The sequence below is a fragment of the Pseudophryne corroboree genome, chromosome 4, assembly GCF_028390025.1.
Source record: "Pseudophryne corroboree isolate aPseCor3 chromosome 4, aPseCor3.hap2, whole genome shotgun sequence".
NCBI lineage: Eukaryota > Metazoa > Chordata > Amphibia > Anura > Myobatrachidae > Pseudophryne > Pseudophryne corroboree.
Window position 1 is genome coordinate 30,721,224 of NC_086447.1, and position 22,086 is coordinate 30,743,309.

Sequence of the window (22,086 nt, forward strand, 5' to 3'; positions counted from 1 at the left end):
GTTGTAGATATTCAAACAAAATTGGCAAATTGCATGACATTCACAATTCAAGATTTAGGCTCATCCATACTTAAGGTTTTTATGCACCATTGAACTGATATACAGTGGTATCAAAACTGAGAAAAGAAAAGACCTTTGATGTACTTGCATATGGCACCTCAGTGAACTTTGTAAAATGTGTTTACAAATCTTTAATCATGCAGTGGTGGAATCAAAAGTCATCTGCTAAGAAGGAATCATGATTTCTACAAAGATTTTAACATTTTCTATGGACCTTGTCATCTGAGCATATCTTAAGCAACAACTATAAGTGCGAAAACAGCACATAAGGAAAAGGATGCATTGGCCGGGAATCAAACCCGGGTCAACTGCTTGGAAGGCAGCTATGCTCACCACTATACCACCAATGCTTGAGCTCTTTTCAAATGCATATAGTGGCCAATATGGAAATCACAACAACTGTTTGAAAGATATTTATAGCCTGCGCTGTAGCACCATTGGTGGAAGATATTCAAACAAAATTGGAAAATTGCATGACATTTACAATTCAAGATTTAGGCTCATCCATACTTAAGGTTTTTATGCACCATTGAACTGATATACAGTGGTATCAAAACTGAGAAAAGAAAAGACCTTTGATTTACTTGCATATGGCACCTCAGTGAACTTTGTAAAATGTATTTACAAATCTTTAATCAGGCAGTGGTGGAATCAAAAGTCATCTGCTAAGAAGGAATCATGATTTCTACAAAGATTTTAACATTTTCTATGGACCTTGTCATCTGAGCATATCTTAAGCAACAACTATAAGTGCGAAAACAGCACATAAGGAAAAGGATGCATTGGCCGGGTATCGAACCCGGGTCAACTGCTTGGAAGGCAGCTATGCTCACCACTATACCACCAATGCTTGAGCTCTTTTCGAATGCATATAGTGGCCAATATGGAAATCACAACAACTGTTTGAAAGATATTTATAGCCTGCGCTGTAGCACCATTGGTGGAAGATATTCAAACAAAATTGGAAAATTGCATGACATTCACAATTCAAGATTTAGGCTCATCCATACTTAAGGTTTTTATGCACCATTGAACTGATATACAGTGGTATCAAAACTGAGAAAAGAAAAGACCTTTGATTTACTTGCATATGGCACCTCAGTGAACTTTGTAAAATGTATTTACAAATCTTTAATCAGGCAGTGGTGGAATCAAAAGTAATCTGCTAAGAAGGAATCATGATTTCTACAAAGATTTTAACATTTTCTATGGACCTTGTCATCTGAGCATATCTTAAGCAACAACTATAAGTGCGAAAACAGCACATAAGGAAAAGGATGCATTGGCCGGGAATCGAACCCGGGTCAACTGCTTGGAAGGCAGCTATGCTCACCACTATACCACCAATGCTTGAGCGCTTTTTCAATGCATATAGTGGCCAATATGGAAATCACAACAACTGTTTGAAAGATATTTATAGCCTGCGCTGTAGCACCATTGGTGGAAGATATTCAAACAAAATTGGCAAATTGCATGACATTCACAATTCAAGATTTAGGCTCATACATACTTAAGGTTTTTATGCACCTTTGAACTGATATACAGTGGTATAAAAACTGAGAATAGAAAAGACCTTCGTTTTACTTGCATATGGCACCTCAGTGAACTGTGTAAAATGTATTTACAAATCTTTAATCAGGCAGTGGTGGAATCAAAAGTCATCTGCTAAGAAGGAATCATGATTTCTACAAAGATTTTAACATTTTCTATGGACCTTGTCATCTGAGCATATCTTAAGCAACAACTATAAGTGCGAAAACAGCACATAAGGAAAAGGATGCATTAGCCGGGAATCGAACCCTGGTCAACTGCTTGGAAGGCAGCTATGCTCACCACTATACCACCAATGCTTGAGCTCTTTTCGAATGCATATAGTGGCCAATATGGAAATCACAACAACTGTTTGAAAGATATTTATAGCCTGCGCTGTAGCACCATTGGTGGAAGATATTCAAACAAAATTGGCAAATTGCATGACATTCACAATTCAAGATTTAGGCTCATCCATACTTAAGGTTTTTATGCACCAATGAACTTACATACAGTGGTATCAAAACTGAGAAAAGAAAAGACCTTCGATTTACTTGCATATGGCACCTCAGTGAACTTTGTAAAATGTATTTACAAATCTTTAATCAGGCAGTGGTGGAATCAAAAGTCATCTGCTAAGAAGGAATCATGATTTCTACAAAGATTTTAACATTTTCTATGGACCTTGTCATCTGAGCATATCTTAAGCAACAACTATAAGTGCGAAAACAGTACATAAGGAAAAGGATGCATTGGCCGGGAATCGACCCCGGGTCAACTGCTTGGAAGGCAGCTATGCTCACCACTATACCACCAATGCTTGAGCACTTTTCAAATGCATATAGTGGCCAATATGGAAATCACAACAACTGTTTGAAAGATTTTTATAGCCTGCGCTGTAGCACCATTGGTGGTAGATATTCAAACAAAATTGGCAAATTGCATGACATTCACAATTCAAGATTTAGGCTCATCCATACTTAAGGTTTTTATGCACCATTGACTGATATACAGTGGTATCAATACTGAGAAAAGAAAAGACCTTTGATGTACTTGCATATGGCACCTCAGTGAACTTTGTAAAATGTGTTTACAAATCTTTAATCATGCAGTGGTGGAATCAAAATTCATCTGCTAAGAAGGAATCATGATTTCTACAAAGATTTTAACATTTTCTATGGACCTTGTCATCTGAGCATATCTTAAGCAACAACTATAAGTGCGAAAACAGCACATAAGGAAAAGGATGCATCGGCCGGGAATCGAACCCGGGTCAACTGCTTGGAAGGCAGCTATGCTCACCACTATACCACCAATGCTTGAGCGCTTTTTCAATGCATATAGTGGCCAATATGGAAATCACAACAACTGTTTGAAAGATATTTATAGCCTGCGCTGTAGCACCATTGGTGGAAGATATTCAAACAAAATTGGCAAATTGCATGACATTCACAATTCAAGATTTAGGCTCATACATACTTAAGGTTTTTATGCACCATTGAACTGATATACAGTGGTATAAAAACTGAGAATAGAAAAGACCTTCGTTTTACTTGCATATGGCACCTCAGTGAACTTTGTAAAATGTATTTACAAATCTTTAATCAGGCAGTGGTGGAATCAAAAGTCATCTGCTAAGAAGGAATCATGATTTCTACAAAGATTTTAACATTTTCTATGGACCTTGTCATCTGAGCATATCTTAAGCAACAACTATAAGTGCGAAAAAAGCACATAAGGAAAAGGATGCATTGGCCGGGAATCGACCCCGGGTCAACTGCTTGGAAGGCAGCTATGCTCACCACTATACCACCAATGCTTGAGCAATTTTCAAATGCATATAGTGGCCAATATGGAAATCACAACAACTGTTTGAAAGATTTTTATAGCCTGCGCTGTAGCACCATTGGTTGTAGATATTCAAACAAAATTGGCAAATTGCATGACATTCACAATTCAAGATTTAGGCTCATCCATACTTAAGGTTTTTATGCACCATTGAACTGATATACAGTGGTATCAAAACTGAGAAAAGAAAAGACCTTTGATGTACTTGCATATGGCACCTCAGTGAACTTTGTAAAATGTGTTTACAAATCTTTAATCATGCAGTGGTGGAATCAAAAGTCATCTGCTAAGAAGGAATCATGATTTCTACAAAGATTTTAACATTTTCTATGGACCTTGTCATCTGAGCATATCTTAAGCAACAACTATAAGTGCGAAAACAGCACATAAGGAAAAGGATGCATTGGCCGGGAATCAAACCCGGGTCAACTGCTTGGAAGGCAGCTATGCTCACCACTATACCACCAATGCTTGAGCTCTTTTCAAATGCATATAGTGGCCAATATGGAAATCACAACAACTGTTTGAAAGATATTTATAGCCTGCGCTGTAGCACCATTGGTGGAAGATATTCAAACAAAATTGGAAAATTGCATGACATTTACAATTCAAGATTTAGGCTCATCCATACTTAAGGTTTTTATGCACCATTGAACTGATATACAGTGGTATCAAAACTGAGAAAAGAAAAGACCTTTGATTTACTTGCATATGGCACCTCAGTGAACTTTGTAAAATGTATTTACAAATCTTTAATCAGGCAGTGGTGGAATCAAAAGTCATCTGCTAAGAAGGAATCATGATTTCTACAAAGATTTTAACATTTTCTATGGACCTTGTCATCTGAGCATATCTTAAGCAACAACTATAAGTGCGAAAACAGCACATAAGGAAAAGGATGCATTGTCCGGGTATCGAACCCGGGTCAACTGCTTGGAAGGCAGCTATGCTCACCACTATACCACCAATGCTTGAGCTCTTTTCGAATGCATATAGTGGCCAATATGGAAATCACAACAACTGTTTGAAAGATATTTATAGCCTGCGCTGTAGCACCATTGGTGGAAGATATTCAAACAAAATTGGAAAATTGCATGACATTCACAATTCAAGATTTAGGCTCATCCATACTTAAGGTTTTTATGCACCATTGAACTGATATACAGTGGTATCAAAACTGAGAAAAGAAAAGACCTTTGATTTACTTGCATATGGCACCTCAGTGAACTTTGTAAAATGTATTTACAAATCTTTAATCAGGCAGTGGTGGAATCAAAAGTAATCTGCTAAGAAGGAATCATGATTTCTACAAAGATTTTAACATTTTCTATGGACCTTGTCATCTGAGCATATCTTAAGCAACAACTATAAGTGCGAAAACAGCACATAAGGAAAAGGATGCATTGGCCGGGAATCGAACCCAGGTCAACTGCTTGGAAGGCAGCTATGCTCACCACTATACCACCAATGCTTGAGCGCTTTTTCAATGCATATAGTGGCCAATATGGAAATCACAACAACTGTTTGAAAGATATTTATAGCCTGCGCTGTAGCACCATTGGTGGAAGATATTCAAACAAAATTGGCAAATTGCATGACATTCACAATTCAAGATTTAGGCTCATACATACTTAAGGTTTTTATGCACCTTTGAACTGATATACAGTGGTATAAAAACTGAGAATAGAAAAGACCTTCGTTTTACTTGCATATGGCACCTCAGTGAACTGTGTAAAATGTATTTACAAATCTTTAATCAGGCAGTGGTGGAATCAAAAGTCATCTGCTAAGAAGGAATCATGATTTCTACAAAGATTTTAACATTTTCTATGGACCTTGTCATCTGAGCATATCTTAAGCAACAACTATAAGTGCGAAAACAGCACATAAGGAAAAGGATGCATTAGCTGGGAATCGAACCCTGGTCAACTGCTTGGAAGGCAGCTATGCTCACCACTATACCACCAATGCTTGAGCTCTTTTCGAATGCATATAGTGGCCAATATGGAAATCACAACAACTGTTTGAAAGATATTTATAGCCTGCGCTGTAGCACCATTGGTGGAAGATATTCAAACAAAATTGGCAAATTGCATGACATTCACAATTCAAGATTTAGGCTCATCCATACTTAAGGTTTTTATGCACCAATGAACTTACATACAGTGGTATCAAAACTGAGAAAAGAAAAGACCTTCGATTTACTTGCATATGGCACCTCAGTGAACTTTGTAAAATGTATTTACAAATCTTTAATCAGGCAGTGGTGGAATCAAAAGTCATCTGCTAAGAAGGAATCATGATTTCTACAAAGATTTTAACATTTTCTATCGACCTTGTCATCTGAGCATATCTTAAGCAACAACTATAAGTGCGAAAACAGCACATAAGGAAAAGGATGCATTGGCCGGGAATCGACCCCGGGTCAACTGCTTGGAAGGCAGCTATGCTCACCACTATACCACCAATGCTTGAGCACTTTTCAAATGCATATAGTGGCCAATATGGAAATCACAACAACTGTTTGAAAGATATTTATAGCCTGCGCTGTAGCACCATTGGTGGAAGATATTCAAACAAAATTGGAAAATTGCATGACATTCACAATTCAAGATTTAGGCTCATCCATACTTAAGGTTTTTATGCACCATTGAACTGATATACAGTGGTATCAAAACTGAGAAAAGAAAAGACCTTTGATGTACTTGCATATGGCACCTCAGTGAACTTTGTAAAATGTGTTTACAAATCTTTAATCATGCAGTGGTGGAATCAAAAGTCATCTGCTAAGAAGGAATCATGATTTCTACAAAGATTTTAACATTTTCTATGGACCTTGTCATCTGAGTATATCTTAAGCAACAACTATAAGTGCGAAAACAGCACATAAGGAAAAGGATGCATTGGCTGCGAATCGAACCTTGGTCAACTGCTTAGAAGGCAGCTATGCTCACCACTATACCACCAATGATTGAGCTCTTTTCGAATGCATATAGTGGGCAATATGGAAATCACAACAACTGTTTGAAAGATATTTATAGCCTGCGCTGTAGCACCATTGGTGGAAGATATTCAAACAAAATTGGAAAATTGCATGACATTCACAATTCAAGATTTAGGCTCATCCATACTTAAGGTTTTTATGCACCATTGAACTGATATACAGTGGTATCAAAACTGAGAAAAGAAAAGACCTTTGATTTACTTGCATATGGCACCTCAGTGAACTTTGTAAAATGTATTTACAAATCTTTAATCAGGCAGTGGTGGAATCAAAAGTCATCTGCTAAGAAGGAATCATGATTTCTACAAAGATTTTAACATTTTCTATGGACCTTGTCATCTGAGCATATCTTAAGCAACAACCATAAGTGCGAAAACAGAACATAAGGAAAAGGATGAATTGGCCGGGAATCGAACCCGGGTCAACTGCTTGGAAGGCAGCTATGCTCACCACTATACCACCAATGCTTGAGCGCTTTTCGAATGCATATAGTGGCCAATATGGAAATCACAACAACTGTTTGAAAGATATTTATAGCCTGCGCTGTAGCACCATTGGTGGAAGATATTCAAACAAAATTGGCAAATTGCATGACATTCACAATTCAAGATTTAGGCTCATCCATACTTAAGGTTTTTATGCACCAATGAACTTACATACAGTGGTATCAAAACTGAGAAAAGAAAAGACCTTCGATTTACTTGCATATGGCACCTCAGTGAACTTTGTAAAATGTATTTACAAATCTTTAATCAGGCAGTGGTGGAATCAAAAGTCATCTGCTAAGAAGGAATCATGATTTCTACAAAGATTTTAACATTTTCTATGGACCTTGTCATCTGAGCATATCTTAAGCAACAACTATAAGTGCGAAAACAGTACATAAGGAAAAGGATGCATTGGCCGGGAATCGACCCCGGGTCAACTGCTTGGAAGGCAGCTATGCTCACCACTATACCACCAATGCTTGAGCACTTTTCAAATGCATATAGTGGCCAATATGGAAATCACAACAACTGTTTGAAAGATTTTTATAGCCTGCGCTGTAGCACCATTGGTGGTAGATATTCAAACAAAATTGGCAAATTGCATGACATTCACAATTCAAGATTTAGGCTCATCCATACTTAAGGTTTTTATGCACCATTGACTGATATACAGTGGTATCAAAACTGAGAAAAGAAAAGACCTTTGATGTACTTGCATATGGCACCTCAGTGAACTTTGTAAAATGTGTTTACAAATCTTTAATCATGCAGTGGTGGAATCAAAATTCATCTGCTAAGAAGGAATCATGATTTCTACAAAGATTTTAACATTTTCTATGGACCTTGTCATCTGAGCATATCTTAAGCAACAACTATAAGTGCGAAAACAGCACATAAGGAAAAGGATGCATCGGCCGGGAATCGAACCCGGGTCAACTGCTTGGAAGGCAGCTATGCTCACCACTATACCACCAATGCTTGAGCGCTTTTTCAATGCATATAGTGGCCAATATGGAAATCACAACAACTGTTTGAAAGATATTTATAGCCTGCGCTGTAGCACCATTGGTGGAAGATATTCAAACAAAATTGGCAAATTGCATGACATTCACAATTCAAGATTTAGGCTCATACATACTTAAGGTTTTTATGCACCATTGAACTGATATACAGTGGTATAAAAACTGAGAATAGAAAAGACCTTCGTTTTACTTGCATATGGCACCTCAGTGAACTTTGTAAAATGTATTTACAAATCTTTAATCAGGCAGTGGTGGAATCAAAAGTCATCTGCTAAGAAGGAATCATGATTTCTACAAAGATTTTAACATTTTCTATGGACCTTGTCATCTGAGCATATCTTAAGCAACAACTATAAGTGCGAAAAAAGCACATAAGGAAAAGGATGCATTGGCCGGGAATCGACCCCGGGTCAACTGCTTGGAAGGCAGCTATGCTCACCACTATACCACCAATGCTTGAGCAATTTTCAAATGCATATAGTGGCCAATATGGAAATCACAACAACTGTTTGAAAGATTTTTATAGCCTGCGCTGTAGCACCATTGGTTGTAGATATTCAAACAAAATTGGCAAATTGCATGACATTCACAATTCAAGATTTAGGCTCATCCATACTTAAGGTTTTTATGCACCATTGAACTGATATACAGTGGTATCAAAACTGAGAAAAGAAAAGACCTTTGATGTACTTGCATATGGCACCTCAGTGAACTTTGTAAAATGTGTTTACAAATCTTTAATCATGCAGTGGTGGAATCAAAAGTCATCTGCTAAGAAGGAATCATGATTTCTACAAAGATTTTAACATTTTCTATGGACCTTGTCATCTGAGCATATCTTAAGCAACAACTATAAGTGCGAAAACAGCACATAAGGAAAAGGATGCATTGGCCGGGAATCAAACCCGGGTCAACTGCTTGGAAGGCAGCTATGCTCACCACTATACCACCAATGCTTGAGCACTTTTCAAATGCATATAGTGGCCAATATGGAAATCACAACAACTGTTTGAAAGATATTTATAGCCTGCGCTGTAGCACCATTGGTGGAAGATATTCAAACAAAATTGGAAAATTGCATGACATTCACAATTCAAGATTTAGGCTCATCCATACTTAAGGTTTTTATGCACCATTGAACTGATATACAGTGGTATCAAAACTGAGAAAAGAAAAGACCTTTGATGTACTTGCATATGGCACCTCAGTGAACTTTGTAAAATGTATTTACAAATATTTAATCAGGCAGTGGTGGAATCAAAAGTCATCTGCTAAGAAGGAATCATGATTTCTACAAAGATTTTAACATTTTCTATGGACCTTGTCATCTGAGCATATCTTAAGCAACAACTATAAGTGCGAAAACAGAACATAAGGAAAAGGATGAATTGGCCGGGAATCGAACCAAGGTCAACTGCTTGGAAGGCAGCTATGCTCACCACTATACCACCAATGCTTGAGTGCTTTTACAATGCATATAGTGGTCAATATGGAAATCACAACAACTGTTTGAAAGATATTTATAGCCTGCGCTGTAGCACCATTGGTGGAAGATATTCAAACAAAATTGGCAAATTGCATGACATTCACAATTCAAGATTTAGGCTCATCCATATTTAAGGTTTTTATGCACCATTGAACTGATATACAGTGGTATCAAAACTGAGAAAAGAAAAGACCTTCGATTTACTTGCATATGGCACCTCAGTGAACTTTGTAAAATGTATTTACAAATCTTTAATCAGGCAGTGGTGGAATCAAAAGTCATCTGCTAAGAAGGAATCATGATTTCTACAAAGATTTTAACATTTTCTATGGACCTTGTCATCTGAGCATATCTTAAGCAACAACTATAAGTGCGAAAACAGCACATAAGGAAAAGGATGCATTGGCCGGGAATCGAACCCGGGTCAACTGCTTGGAAGGCAGCTATGCTCACCGCTATACCACCAATGCTTGAGCTCTTTTCGAATGCATATAGTGGCCAATATGGAAATCACAACAACTGTTTGAAAGATTTTTATAGCCTGCGCTGTAGCACCATTGGTGGTAGATATTCAAACAAAATTGGCAAATTGCATGACATTCACAATTCAAGATTTAGGCTCATCCATAGTTAAGGTTTTTATGCACCATTGAACTGATATACAGTGGTATAAAAACTGAGAATAGAAAAGACCTTCGTTTTACTTGCATATGGCACCTCAGTGAACTGTGTAAAATGTATTTACAAATCTTTAATCAGGCAGTGGTGGAATCAAAAGTCATCTGCTAAGAAGGAATCATGATTTCTACAAAGATTTTAACATTTTCTATGGACCTTGTCATCTGAGCATATCTTAAGCAACAACCATAAGTGCGAAAACAGCACATAAGGAAAAGGATGCATTGGCCGGGAATCGAACCCGGGTCAACTGCTTGGAAGGCAGCTATGCTCACCACTATACCACCAATACTTGAGTGCTTTTCGAATGCATATAGTGGCCAATATGGAAATCACAACAACTGTTTGAAAGATATTTATAGCCTGCGCTGTAGCACCATTGGTGGAAGATATTCAAACAAAATTGGCAAATTGCATGACATTCACAATTCAAGATTTAGGCTCATCCATACTTAAGGTTTTTATGCACCAATGAACTTACATACAGTGGTATCAAAACTGAGAAAAGAAAAGACCTTCGATTTACTTGCATATGGCACCTCAGTGAACTTTGTAAAATGTATTTACAAATCTTTAATCAGGCAGTGGTGGAATCAAAAGTCATCTGCTAAGAAGGAATCATGATTTCTACAAAGATTTTAACATTTTCTATGGACCTTGTCATCTGAGCATATCTTAAGCAACAACTATAAGTGCGAAAACAGTACATAAGGAAAAGGATGCATTGGCCGGGAATCGACCCCGGGTCAACTGCTTGGAAGGCAGCTATGCTCACCACTATACCACCAATGCTTGAGCACTTTTCAAATGCATATAGTGGCCAATATGGAAATCACAACAACTGTTTGAAAGATTTTTATAGCCTGCGCTGTAGCACCATTGGTGGTAGATATTCAAACAAAATTGGCAAATTGCATGACATTCACAATTCAAGATTTAGGCTCATCCATACTTAAGGTTTTTATGCACCATTGACTGATATACAGTGGTATCAAAACTGAGAAAAGAAAAGACCTTTGATGTACTTGCATATGGCACCTCAGTGAACTTTGTAAAATGTGTTTACAAATCTTTAATCATGCAGTGGTGGAATCAAAATTCATCTGCTAAGAAGGAATCATGATTTCTACAAAGATTTTAACATTTTCTATGGACCTTGTCATCTGAGCATATCTTAAGCAACAACTATAAGTGCGAAAACAGCACATAAGGAAAAGGATGCATCGGCCGGGAATCGAACCCGGGTCAACTGCTTGGAAGGCAGCTATGCTCACCACTATACCACCAATGCTTGAGCGCTTTTTCAATGCATATAGTGGCCAATATGGAAATCACAACAACTGTTTGAAAGATATTTATAGCCTGCGCTGTAGCACCATTGGTGGAAGATATTCAAACAAAATTGGCAAATTGCATGACATTCACAATTCAAGATTTAGGCTCATACATACTTAAGGTTTTTATGCACCATTGAACTGATATACAGTGGTATAAAAACTGAGAATAGAAAAGACCTTCGTTTTACTTGCATATGGCACCTCAGTGAACTTTGTAAAATGTATTTACAAATCTTTAATCAGGCAGTGGTGGAATCAAAAGTCATCTGCTAAGAAGGAATCATGATTTCTACAAAGATTTTAACATTTTCTATGGACCTTGTCATCTGAGCATATCTTAAGCAACAACTATAAGTGCGAAAAAAGCACTTAAGGAAAAGGATGCATTGGCCGGGAATCGACCCCGGGTCAACTGCTTGGAAGGCAGCTATGCTCACCACTATACCACCAATGCTTGAGCAATTTTCAAATGCATATAGTGGCCAATATGGAAATCACAACAACTGTTTGAAAGATTTTTATAGCCTGCGCTGTAGCACCATTGGTTGTAGATATTCAAACAAAATTGGCAAATTGCATGACATTCACAATTCAAGATTTAGGCTCATCCATACTTAAGGTTTTTATGCACCATTGAACTGATATACAGTGGTATCAAAACTGAGAAAAGAAAAGACCTTTGATGTACTTGCATATGGCACCTCAGTGAACTTTGTAAAATGTGTTTACAAATCTTTAATCATGCAGTGGTGGAATCAAAAGTCATCTGCTAAGAAGGAATCATGATTTCTACAAAGATTTTAACATTTTCTATGGACCTTGTCATCTGAGCATATCTTAAGCAACAACTATAAGTGCGAAAACAGCACATAAGGAAAAGGATGCATTGGCCGGGAATCAAACCCGGGTCAACTGCTTGGAAGGCAGCTATGCTCACCACTATACCACCAATGCTTGAGCTCTTTTCAAATGCATATAGTGGCCAATATGGAAATCACAACAACTGTTTGAAAGATATTTATAGCCTGCGCTGTAGCACCATTGGTGGAAGATATTCAAACAAAATTGGAAAATTGCATGACATTTACAATTCAAGATTTAGGCTCATCCATACTTAAGGTTTTTATGCACCATTGAACTGATATACAGTGGTATCAAAACTGAGAAAAGAAAAGACCTTTGATTTACTTGCATATGGCACCTCAGTGAACTTTGTAAAATGTATTTACAAATCTTTAATCAGGCAGTGGTGGAATCAAAAGTCATCTGCTAAGAAGGAATCATGATTTCTACAAAGATTTTAACATTTTCTATGGACCTTGTCATCTGAGCATATCTTAAGCAACAACTATAAGTGCGAAAACAGCACATAAGGAAAAGGATGCATTGTCCGGGTATCAAACCCGGGTCAACTGCTTGGAAGGCAGCTATGCTCACCACTATACCACCAATGCTTGAGCTCTTTTCAAATGCATATAGTGGCCAATATGGAAATCACAACAACTGTTTGAAAGATATTTATAGCCTGCGCTGTAGCACCATTGGTGGAAGATATTCAAACAAAATTGGAAAATTGCATGACATTCACAATTCAAGATTTAGGCTCATCCATACTTAAGGTTTTTATGCACCATTGAACTGATATACAGTGGTATCAAAACTGAGAAAAGAAAAGACCTTTGATTTACTTGCATATGGCACCTCAGTGAACTTGTAAAATGTATTTACAAATCTTTAATCAGGCAGTGGTGGAATCAAAAGTAATCTGCTAAGAAGGAATCATGATTTCTACAAAGATTTTAACATTTTCTATGGACCTTGTCATCTGAGCATATCTTAAGCAACAACTATAAGTGCGAAAACAGCACATAAGGAAAAGGATGCATTGGCCGGGAATCGAACCCGGGTCAACTGTTTGGAAGGCAGCTATGCTCACCACTATACCACCAATGCTTGAGCGCTTTTTCAATGCATATAGTGGCCAATATGGAAATCACAACAACTGTTTGAAAGATATTTATAGCCTGCGCTGTAGCACCATTGGTGGAAGATATTCAAACAAAATTGGCAAATTGCATGACATTCACAATTCAAGATTTAGGCTCATACATACTTAAGGTTTTTATGCACCTTTGAACTGATATACAGTGGTATAAAAACTGAGAATAGAAAAGACCTTCGTTTTACTTGCATATGGCACCTCAGTGAACTGTGTAAAATGTATTTACAAATCTTTAATCAGGCAGTGGTGGAATCAAAAGTCATCTGCTAAGAAGGAATCATGATTTCTACAAAGATTTTAACATTTTCTATGGACCTTGTCATCTGAGCATATCTTAAGCAACAACTATAAGTGCGAAAACAGCACATAAGGAAAAGGATGCATTAGCCGGGAATCGAACCCGGGTCAACTGCTTGGAAGGCAGCTATGCTCACCACTATACCACCAATGCTTGAGCTCTTTTCGAATGCATATAGTGGCCAATATGGAAATCACAACAACTGTTTGAAAGATATTTATAGCCTGCGCTGTAGCACCATTGGTGGAAGATATTCAAACAAAATTGGAAAATTGCATGACATTCACAATTCAAGATTTAGGCTCATCCATACTTAAGGTTTTTATGCACCAATGAACTTACATACAGTGGTATCAAAACTGAGAAAAGAAAAGACCTTCGATTTACTTGCATATGGCACCTCAGTGAACTTTGTAAAATGTATTTACAAATCTTTAATCAGGCAGTGGTGGAATCAAAAGTCATCTGCTAAGAAGGAATCATGATTTCTACAAAGATTTTAACATTTTCTATGGACCTTGTCATCTGAGCATATCTTAAGCAACAACTATAAGTGCGAAAACAGCACATAAGGAAAAGGATGCATTGGCCGGGAATCGACCCCGGGTCAACTGCTTGGAAGGCAGTTATGCTCACCACTATACCACCAATGCTTGAGCACTTTTCAAATGCATATAGTGGCCAATATGGAAATCACAACAACTGTTTGAAAGATATTTATAGCCTGCGCTGTAGCACCATTGGTGGAAGATATTCAAACAAAATTGGAAAATTGCATGACATTCACAATTCAAGATTTAGGCTCATCCATACTTAAGGTTTTTATGCACCATTGAACTGATATACAGTGGTATCAAAACTGAGAAAAGAAAAGACCTTTGATGTACTTGCATATGGCACCTCAGTGAACTTTGTAAAATGTGTTTACAAATCTTTAATCATGCAGTGGTGGAATCAAAAGTCATCTGCTAAGAAGGAATCATGATTTCTACAAAGATTTTAACATTTTCTATGGACCTTGTCATCTGAGTATATCTTAAGCAACAACTATAAGTGCGAAAACAGCACATAAGGAAAAGGATGCATTGGCTGCGAATCGAACCCGGGTCAACTGCTTGGAAGGCAGCTATGCTCACCACTATACCACCAATGATTGAGCTCTTTTCGAATGCATATAGTGGGCAATATGGAAATCACAACAACTGTTTGAAAGATATTTATAGCCTGCGCTGTAGCACCATTGGTGGAAGATATTCAAACAAAATTGGAAAATTGCATGACATTCACAATTCAAGATTTAGGCTCATCCATACTTAAGGTTTTTATGCACCATTGAACTGATATACAGTGGTATCAAAACTGAGAAAAGAAAAGACCTTTGATTTACTTGCATATGGCACCTCAGTGAACTTTGTAAAATGTATTTACAAATCTTTAATCAGGCAGTGGTGGAATCAAAAGTCATCTGCTAAGAAGGAATCATGATTTCTACAAAGATTTTAACATTTTCTATGGACCTTGTCATCTGAGCATATCTTAAGCAACAACTATAAGTGCGAAAACAGAACATAAGGAAAAGGATGAATCGGCCGGGAATCGAACCAAGGTCAACTGCTTGGAAGGCAGCTATGCTCACCACTATACCACCAATGCTTGCGTGCTTTTACAATGCATATAGTGGTCAATATGGAAATCACAACAACTGTTTGAAAGATATTTATAGCCTGCGCTGTAGCACCATTGGTGGAAGATATTCAAACAAAATTGGCAAATTGCATGACATTCACAATTCAAGATTTAGGCTCATCCATATTTAAGGTTTTTATGCACCATTGAACTGATATACAGTGGTATCAAAACTGAGAAAAGAAAAGACCTTCGATTTACTTGCATATGGCACCTCAGTGAACTTTGTAAAATGTATTTACAAATCTTTAATCAGGCAGTGGTGGAATCAAAAGTCATCTGCTAAGAAGGAATCATGATTTCTACAAAGATTTTAACATTTTCTATGGACCTTGTCATCTGAGCATATCTTAAGCAACAACTATAAGTGCGAAAACAGCACATAAGGAAAAGGATGCATTGGCCGGGAATCGAACCCGGGTCAACTGCTTGGAAGGCAGCTATGCTCACCGCTATACCACCAATGCTTGAGCTCTTTTTGAATGCATATAGTGGCCAATATGGAAATCACAACAACTGTTTGAAAGATTTTTATAGCCTGCGCTGTAGCACCATTGGTGGTAGATATTCAAACAAAATTGGCAAATTGCATGACATTCACAATTCAAGATTTAGGCTCATCCATAGTTAAGGTTTTTATGCACCATTGAACTGATATACAGTGGTATCAAAACTGAGAAAAGAAAAGACCTTCGATTTACTTGCATATGGCACCTCAGTGAACTTTGTAAAATGTATTTACAAATCTTTAATCAGGCAGTGGTGGAATCAAAAGTCATCTGCTAAGAAGGAATCATGATTTCTACAAAGATTTTAACATTTTCTATGGACCTTGTCATCTGAGCATATCTTAAGCAACAACTATAAGTGCGAAAACAGCACATAAGGAAAAGGATGCATTGGCCGGGAATCGAACCCGGGTTAACTACTTGGAAGGCAGCTATGCTCACCACTATACCACCAATGCTTGAGCTCTTTTAGAATGCATATAGTGGCCAATATGGAAATCACAACAACTGTTTGAAAGATATTTATAGCCTGCTCTGTAGCACCATTGGTGGAAGATATTCAAACAAAATTGGCAAATTGCATGACATTCACAATTCAAGATTTAGGCTCATCCATACTTAAGGTTTTTATGCACCAATGAACTTACATACAGTGGTATCAAAACTGAGAAAAGAAAAGACCTTCAATTTACTTGCATATGGCACCTCAGTGAACTTTGTAAAATGTATTTACAAATCTTTAATCAGGCAGTGGTGGAATCAAAAGTAATCTGCTAAGAAGGAATCATGATTTCTACAAAGATTTTAACATTTTCTATGGACCTTGTCATCTGAGCAACAACTATAAGTGCGAAAACAGCACATAAGGAAAAGGATGCATTGGCCGGGAATCGAACCCGAGTCAATTGTTTGGAAGGCAGCTATGCTTACCACTATACCACCAATGCTTGAGCGCTTTTTCGATGCATATAGTGGCCAATATGGAAATCACAACAACTGTTTGAAAGATATTTGTAGCCTGTGCTGTAGCACCATTGGTGGAAAATATTCAAACAAAATTGGCAAATTGCATGACATTCACAATTCAAGATTTAGGCTCATCCATACTTAAGGTTTTTATGCACCATTGAACTGATATACAGTGGTATCAAAACTGAGAAAAGAAAAGACCTTTGATTTACTTGCATATGGCACCTCAGTGAACTTTGTAAAATGTATTTACAAATCTTTAATCAGGCAGTGGTGGAATCAAAAGTCATCTGCTAAGAAGGAATCATGATTTCTACAAAGATTTTAACATTTTCTATGGACCTTGTCATCTGAGCATATCTTAAGCAACAACTATAAGTGCGAAAACAGCACATAAGGAAAAGGATGCATTGGCCGGGAATTGAACCCGGGTCAACTGCTTGGAAGTCAGCTATACTCACCACTATACCACCAATGCTTGAGCTTTTTTCGAATGCATATAGTGGCCAATATGGAAATCACAACAACTGTTTGAAAGATATTTATAGCCTGCGCTGTAGCACCATTGGTGGAAGATATTCAAACAAAATTGGCAAATTGCATGACATTCACAATTCAAGATTTAGGCTCATCCATACTTAAGGTTTTTATGCACCAATGAACTTACATACAGTGGTATCAAAACTGAGAAAAGAAAAGACCTTCGATTTACTTGCATATGGCACCTCAGTGAACTTTGTAAAATGTATTTACAAATCTTTAATCAGGCAGTGGTGGAATCAAAAGTCATCTGCTAAGAAGGAATCATGATTTCTACAAAGATTTTAACATTTTCTATGGACCTTGTCATCTGAGCATATCTTAAGCAACAACTATAAGTGCGAAAACAGCACATAAGGAAAAGGATGCATTGGCCGGGAATCGACCCCGGGTCAACTGCTTGGAAGGCAGCTATGCTCACCACTATACCACCAATGCTTGAGCACTTTTCAAATGCATATAGTGGCCAATATGGAAATCACAACAACTGTTTGAAAGATTTTTATAGCCTGCGCTGTAGCACCATTGGTGGTAGATATTCAAACAAAATTGGCAAATTGCATGACATTCACAATTCAAGATTTAGGCTCATCCATACTTAAGGTTTTTATGCACCATTGAACTGATATACAGTGGTATCAAAACTGAGAAAAGAAAAGACCTTTGATGTACTTGCATATGGCACCTCAGTGAACTTTGTAAAATGTGTTTACAAATCTTTAATCATGCAGTGGTGGAATCAAAAGTCATCTGCTAAGAAGGAATCATGATTTCTACAAAGATTTTAACATTTTCTATGGACCTTGTCATCTGAGCATATCTTAAGCAACAACTATAAGTGCGAAAACAGCACATAAGGAAAAGGATGCATTGGCCAGGAATCGAACCCGGGTCAACTGCTTGAAAAGCAGCTATGCTCACCACTATACCACCAATGCTTGAGCTCTTTTCGAATGCATATAATGGCCAATATGGAAATCACAACAACTGTTTGAAAGATATTTATAGCCTGCGCTGTAGCACCATTGGTGGAAGATATTCAAACAAAATTGGAAAATTGCATGACATTAACAATTCAAGATTTAGGCTCATCCATACTTAAGGTTTTTATGCACCATTGAACTGATATACAGTGGTATCAAAACTGAGAAAAGAAAAGACCTTTGATTTACTTGCATATGGCACCTCAGTGAACTTTGTAAAATGTATTTACAAATCTTTAATCAGGCAGTGGTGGAATCAAAAGTAATCTGCTAAGAAGGAATCATGATTTCTACAAAGATTTTAACATTTTCTATGGACCTTGTCATCTGAGCATATCTTACGCAACAACTATAAGTGCGAAAACAGCACATAAGGAAAAGGATGCATTGGCCGGGAATCGAACCCGGGTCAACTGCTTGGAAGGCAGCTATGCTCACCACTATACCACCAATGCTTGAGCGCTTTTTCAATGCATATAGTGGCCAATATGGAAATCACAACAACTGTTTGAAAGATATTTATAGCCTGCGCTGTAGCACCATTGGTGGAAGATATTCAAACAAAATTGGCAATTAGCATGACATTCACAATTCAAGATTTAGGCTCATCCATACTTAAGGTTTTTATGCACCAATGAACTTACATACAGTGGTATCAAAACTGAGAAAAGAAAAGACCTTCGATTTACTTGCATATGGCACCTCAGTGAACTTTGTAAAATGTATTTACAAATCTTTAATCAGGCAGTGGTGGAATCAAAAGTCATCTGCTAAGAAGGAATCATGATTTCTACAAAGATTTTAACATTTTCTATGGACCTTGTCATCTGACCATATCTTAAGCAACAACTATAAGTGCGAAAACAGCACATAAGGAAAAGGATGCATTAGCCGCGAATCGAACCAGGGTCAACTGCTTGGAAGGCAGCTATGCTCACCACTATACCACCAATGATTAAGCTCTTTTCGAATGCATATAGTGGCCAATATGGAAATCACAACAACTGTTTGAAAGATATTTATAGCCTGCGCTGTAGCACCATTGGTGGAAGATATTCAAACAAAATTGGCAAATTGCATGACATTCACAATTCAAGATTTAGGCTCATCCATACTTAAGGTTTTTATGCACCATTGAACTGATATACAGTGGTATCAAAACTGAGAAAAGAAAAGACCTTCGATTTACTTGCATATGGCACCTCAGTGAACTTTGTAAAATGTATTTACAAATCTTTAATCAGGCAGTGGTGGAATCAAAAGTCATCTGCTAAGAAGGAATCATGATTTCTACAAAGATTTTAACATTTTCTATGGACCTTGTCATCTGAGCATATCTTAAGCAACAACTATAAGTGCGAAAACAGCACATAAGGAAAAGGATGCATTGGCCAGGAATCAAACCCGGGTCAACTGCTTGGAAGGCAGCTATGCTCACCACTATACCACCCATGCTTGAACTCTTTTCGAATGCATATAGTGGCCAATATGGAAATCACAACAACTGTTTGAAAGATATTTATAGCCTGCGCTGTAGCACCATTGGTGGAAGATATTCAAACAAAATTGGCAAATTGCATGACATTCACAATTCAAGATTTAGGCTCATCCATACTTAAGGTTTTTATGCACCATTGAACTGATATACAGTGGTATCAAAACTGAGAAAAGAAAAGACCTTCGATTTACTTGCATATGGCACCTCAGTGAACTTTGTAAAATGTATTTACAAATCTTTAATCAGGCAGTGGTGGAATCAAAAGTCATCTGCTAAGAAGGAATCATGATTTCTACAAAGATTTTAACATTTTCTATGGACCTTGTCATCTGAGCATATCTTAAGCAACAACTATAAGTGCGAAAACAGCACATAAGGAAAAGGATGCATTGGCCAGGATTTGAACCCGGGTCAACTGCTTGGAAGGCAGCTATGCTCACCACTATACCACCCATGCTTGAACTCTTTTCGAATGCATATAGTGGCCAATATGGAAATCACAACAACTGTTTGAAAGATATTTATAGCCTGCGCTGTAGCACCATTGGTGGAAGATATTCAAACAAAATTGGCAAATTGCATGACATTCACAATTCAAGATTTAGGCTCATCCATACTTAAGGTTTTTATGCACCATTGAACTGATATACAGTGGTATCAAAACTGAGAAAAGAAAAGACCTTCGATTTACTTGCATATGGCACCTCAGTGAACTTTGTAAAATGTATTTACAAATCTTTAATCAGGCAGTGGTGGAATCAAAAGTCATCTGCTAAGAAGGAATCATGATTTCTACAAAGATTTTAACATTTTCTATGGACCTTGTCATCTGAGCATATCTTAAGCAACAACTATAAGTGCGAAAACAGCACATAAGGAAAAGGATGCATTGGCCGGGAATCGAACCCGGGTCAACTGCTTGGAAGGCAGCTATACTCACCACTATACCACCAATGCTTGAGCTCTTTTCGAATGCATATAGTGGCCAATATGGAAATCACAACAACTGTTTGAAAGATATTTATAGCCTGCGCTGTAGCACCATTGGTGGAAGATATTCAAACAAAATTGGCAAATTGCATGACATTCACAATTCAAGATTTAGGCTCATCCATACTTAAGGTTTTTATGCACCATTGAACTGACATACAGTGGTATCAAAACTGAGAAAAGAAAAGACCTTCGATTTACTTGCATATGGCACCTCAGTGAACTTTGTAAAATGTATTTACAAATCTTTAATCAGGCAGTGGTGGAATAAAAAGTCATCCGCTAAGAAGGAATCATGATTTCTACAAAGATTTTAACATTTTCTATGGACCTTGTCATCTGAGCATATCTTAAGCAACAACTATAAGTGCGAAAACAGCACATAAGGAAAAGGATGCATTAGCCGCGAATCGAACCCGGGTCAACTGCTTGGAAGGCAGCTATGCTCACCACTATACCACCAATGCTTGAGCTCTTTTCGAATGCATATAATGGCCAATATGGAAATCACAACAACTGTTTGAAAGATATTTATAGCCTGCGCTGTAGCACCATTGGTGGAAGATATTCAAACAAAATTGGCAATTAGCATGACATTCACAATTCAAGATTTAGGCTCATCCATACTTAAGGTTTTTATGCACCAATGAACTTACATACAGTGGTATCAAAACTGAGAAAAGAAAAGACCTTCGATTTACTTGCATATGGCACCTCAGTGAACTTTGTAAAATGTATTTACAAATCTTTAATCAGGCAGTGGTGGAATCAAAAGTCATCTGCTAAGAAGGATTCATGATTTCTACAAAGATTTTAACATTTTCTATGGACCTTGTCATCTGAGCATATCTTAAGCAACAACTATAAGTGCGAAAACAGCACATAAGGAAAAGGATGCATTAGCCGCGAATCGAACCCGGGTCAACTGCTTGGAAGGCAGCTATGCTCACCACTATACCACCAATGATTGAGCTCTTTTCGAATGCATATAGTGGCCAATATGGAAATCACAACAACTGTTTGAAAGATATTTATAGCCTGCGCTGTAGCACCATTGGTGGAAGATATTCAAACAAAATTGGCAAATTGCATGACATTCACAATTCAAGATTTAGGCTCATCCATACTTAAGGTTTTTATGCACCATTGAACTGATAT

At 37.4% G+C, this 22,086-nt stretch overlaps 32 non-coding genes across 32 annotated transcripts; all 32 read right to left on the reverse strand.

Annotated features, from left to right (window-relative positions):
- Nucleotides 1–338: 338 nt before the first annotated feature.
- TRNAG-UCC (transfer RNA glycine (anticodon UCC)) lies at nucleotides 339–410 on the reverse strand. Its single transcript has one exon. It is a non-coding gene; the product is annotated as a tRNA-Gly (tRNA).
- Nucleotides 411–838: 428 nt separating this feature from the next.
- Nucleotides 839–910, reverse strand: TRNAG-UCC (transfer RNA glycine (anticodon UCC)). The gene has a single exon. It is a non-coding gene; the product is annotated as a tRNA-Gly (tRNA).
- A 428-nt stretch (nucleotides 911–1,338) lies between these two features.
- Nucleotides 1,339–1,410, reverse strand: TRNAG-UCC (transfer RNA glycine (anticodon UCC)). Its single transcript has one exon. It is a non-coding gene; the product is annotated as a tRNA-Gly (tRNA).
- A 428-nt stretch (nucleotides 1,411–1,838) lies between these two features.
- Nucleotides 1,839–1,910, reverse strand: TRNAG-UCC (transfer RNA glycine (anticodon UCC)). The gene has a single exon. It is a non-coding gene; the product is annotated as a tRNA-Gly (tRNA).
- Nucleotides 1,911–2,338: 428 nt separating this feature from the next.
- On the reverse strand, nucleotides 2,339–2,410 carry TRNAG-UCC (transfer RNA glycine (anticodon UCC)). The gene has a single exon. It is a non-coding gene; the product is annotated as a tRNA-Gly (tRNA).
- Nucleotides 2,411–2,837: 427 nt separating this feature from the next.
- Nucleotides 2,838–2,909, reverse strand: TRNAG-UCC (transfer RNA glycine (anticodon UCC)). The gene has a single exon. It is a non-coding gene; the product is annotated as a tRNA-Gly (tRNA).
- A 428-nt stretch (nucleotides 2,910–3,337) lies between these two features.
- Nucleotides 3,338–3,409, reverse strand: TRNAG-UCC (transfer RNA glycine (anticodon UCC)). The gene has a single exon. It is a non-coding gene; the product is annotated as a tRNA-Gly (tRNA).
- Nucleotides 3,410–3,837: 428 nt separating this feature from the next.
- TRNAG-UCC (transfer RNA glycine (anticodon UCC)) lies at nucleotides 3,838–3,909 on the reverse strand. Its single transcript has one exon. It is a non-coding gene; the product is annotated as a tRNA-Gly (tRNA).
- A 928-nt stretch (nucleotides 3,910–4,837) lies between these two features.
- TRNAG-UCC (transfer RNA glycine (anticodon UCC)) lies at nucleotides 4,838–4,909 on the reverse strand. The gene has a single exon. It is a non-coding gene; the product is annotated as a tRNA-Gly (tRNA).
- Nucleotides 4,910–5,337: 428 nt separating this feature from the next.
- Nucleotides 5,338–5,409, reverse strand: TRNAG-UCC (transfer RNA glycine (anticodon UCC)). Its single transcript has one exon. It is a non-coding gene; the product is annotated as a tRNA-Gly (tRNA).
- Nucleotides 5,410–5,837: 428 nt separating this feature from the next.
- Nucleotides 5,838–5,909, reverse strand: TRNAG-UCC (transfer RNA glycine (anticodon UCC)). Its single transcript has one exon. It is a non-coding gene; the product is annotated as a tRNA-Gly (tRNA).
- A 928-nt stretch (nucleotides 5,910–6,837) lies between these two features.
- Nucleotides 6,838–6,909, reverse strand: TRNAG-UCC (transfer RNA glycine (anticodon UCC)). The gene has a single exon. It is a non-coding gene; the product is annotated as a tRNA-Gly (tRNA).
- A 428-nt stretch (nucleotides 6,910–7,337) lies between these two features.
- TRNAG-UCC (transfer RNA glycine (anticodon UCC)) lies at nucleotides 7,338–7,409 on the reverse strand. Its single transcript has one exon. It is a non-coding gene; the product is annotated as a tRNA-Gly (tRNA).
- A 427-nt stretch (nucleotides 7,410–7,836) lies between these two features.
- TRNAG-UCC (transfer RNA glycine (anticodon UCC)) lies at nucleotides 7,837–7,908 on the reverse strand. The gene has a single exon. It is a non-coding gene; the product is annotated as a tRNA-Gly (tRNA).
- Nucleotides 7,909–8,336: 428 nt separating this feature from the next.
- Nucleotides 8,337–8,408, reverse strand: TRNAG-UCC (transfer RNA glycine (anticodon UCC)). Its single transcript has one exon. It is a non-coding gene; the product is annotated as a tRNA-Gly (tRNA).
- Nucleotides 8,409–8,836: 428 nt separating this feature from the next.
- Nucleotides 8,837–8,908, reverse strand: TRNAG-UCC (transfer RNA glycine (anticodon UCC)). The gene has a single exon. It is a non-coding gene; the product is annotated as a tRNA-Gly (tRNA).
- Nucleotides 8,909–9,836: 928 nt separating this feature from the next.
- TRNAG-UCC (transfer RNA glycine (anticodon UCC)) lies at nucleotides 9,837–9,908 on the reverse strand. The gene has a single exon. It is a non-coding gene; the product is annotated as a tRNA-Gly (tRNA).
- Nucleotides 9,909–10,336: 428 nt separating this feature from the next.
- On the reverse strand, nucleotides 10,337–10,408 carry TRNAG-UCC (transfer RNA glycine (anticodon UCC)). Its single transcript has one exon. It is a non-coding gene; the product is annotated as a tRNA-Gly (tRNA).
- A 428-nt stretch (nucleotides 10,409–10,836) lies between these two features.
- Nucleotides 10,837–10,908, reverse strand: TRNAG-UCC (transfer RNA glycine (anticodon UCC)). The gene has a single exon. It is a non-coding gene; the product is annotated as a tRNA-Gly (tRNA).
- A 427-nt stretch (nucleotides 10,909–11,335) lies between these two features.
- Nucleotides 11,336–11,407, reverse strand: TRNAG-UCC (transfer RNA glycine (anticodon UCC)). Its single transcript has one exon. It is a non-coding gene; the product is annotated as a tRNA-Gly (tRNA).
- Nucleotides 11,408–11,835: 428 nt separating this feature from the next.
- On the reverse strand, nucleotides 11,836–11,907 carry TRNAG-UCC (transfer RNA glycine (anticodon UCC)). The gene has a single exon. It is a non-coding gene; the product is annotated as a tRNA-Gly (tRNA).
- A 428-nt stretch (nucleotides 11,908–12,335) lies between these two features.
- On the reverse strand, nucleotides 12,336–12,407 carry TRNAG-UCC (transfer RNA glycine (anticodon UCC)). The gene has a single exon. It is a non-coding gene; the product is annotated as a tRNA-Gly (tRNA).
- Nucleotides 12,408–13,334: 927 nt separating this feature from the next.
- TRNAG-UCC (transfer RNA glycine (anticodon UCC)) lies at nucleotides 13,335–13,406 on the reverse strand. Its single transcript has one exon. It is a non-coding gene; the product is annotated as a tRNA-Gly (tRNA).
- A 428-nt stretch (nucleotides 13,407–13,834) lies between these two features.
- TRNAG-UCC (transfer RNA glycine (anticodon UCC)) lies at nucleotides 13,835–13,906 on the reverse strand. The gene has a single exon. It is a non-coding gene; the product is annotated as a tRNA-Gly (tRNA).
- A 428-nt stretch (nucleotides 13,907–14,334) lies between these two features.
- TRNAG-UCC (transfer RNA glycine (anticodon UCC)) lies at nucleotides 14,335–14,406 on the reverse strand. The gene has a single exon. It is a non-coding gene; the product is annotated as a tRNA-Gly (tRNA).
- Nucleotides 14,407–15,834: 1,428 nt separating this feature from the next.
- TRNAG-UCC (transfer RNA glycine (anticodon UCC)) lies at nucleotides 15,835–15,906 on the reverse strand. The gene has a single exon. It is a non-coding gene; the product is annotated as a tRNA-Gly (tRNA).
- Nucleotides 15,907–16,334: 428 nt separating this feature from the next.
- TRNAG-UCC (transfer RNA glycine (anticodon UCC)) lies at nucleotides 16,335–16,406 on the reverse strand. Its single transcript has one exon. It is a non-coding gene; the product is annotated as a tRNA-Gly (tRNA).
- A 917-nt stretch (nucleotides 16,407–17,323) lies between these two features.
- TRNAG-UCC (transfer RNA glycine (anticodon UCC)) lies at nucleotides 17,324–17,395 on the reverse strand. Its single transcript has one exon. It is a non-coding gene; the product is annotated as a tRNA-Gly (tRNA).
- Nucleotides 17,396–17,823: 428 nt separating this feature from the next.
- On the reverse strand, nucleotides 17,824–17,895 carry TRNAG-UCC (transfer RNA glycine (anticodon UCC)). The gene has a single exon. It is a non-coding gene; the product is annotated as a tRNA-Gly (tRNA).
- Nucleotides 17,896–18,323: 428 nt separating this feature from the next.
- Nucleotides 18,324–18,395, reverse strand: TRNAE-UUC (transfer RNA glutamic acid (anticodon UUC)). Its single transcript has one exon. It is a non-coding gene; the product is annotated as a tRNA-Glu (tRNA).
- Nucleotides 18,396–18,823: 428 nt separating this feature from the next.
- TRNAG-UCC (transfer RNA glycine (anticodon UCC)) lies at nucleotides 18,824–18,895 on the reverse strand. Its single transcript has one exon. It is a non-coding gene; the product is annotated as a tRNA-Gly (tRNA).
- Nucleotides 18,896–20,823: 1,928 nt separating this feature from the next.
- On the reverse strand, nucleotides 20,824–20,895 carry TRNAG-UCC (transfer RNA glycine (anticodon UCC)). The gene has a single exon. It is a non-coding gene; the product is annotated as a tRNA-Gly (tRNA).
- Nucleotides 20,896–22,086: the final 1,191 nt, after the last annotated feature.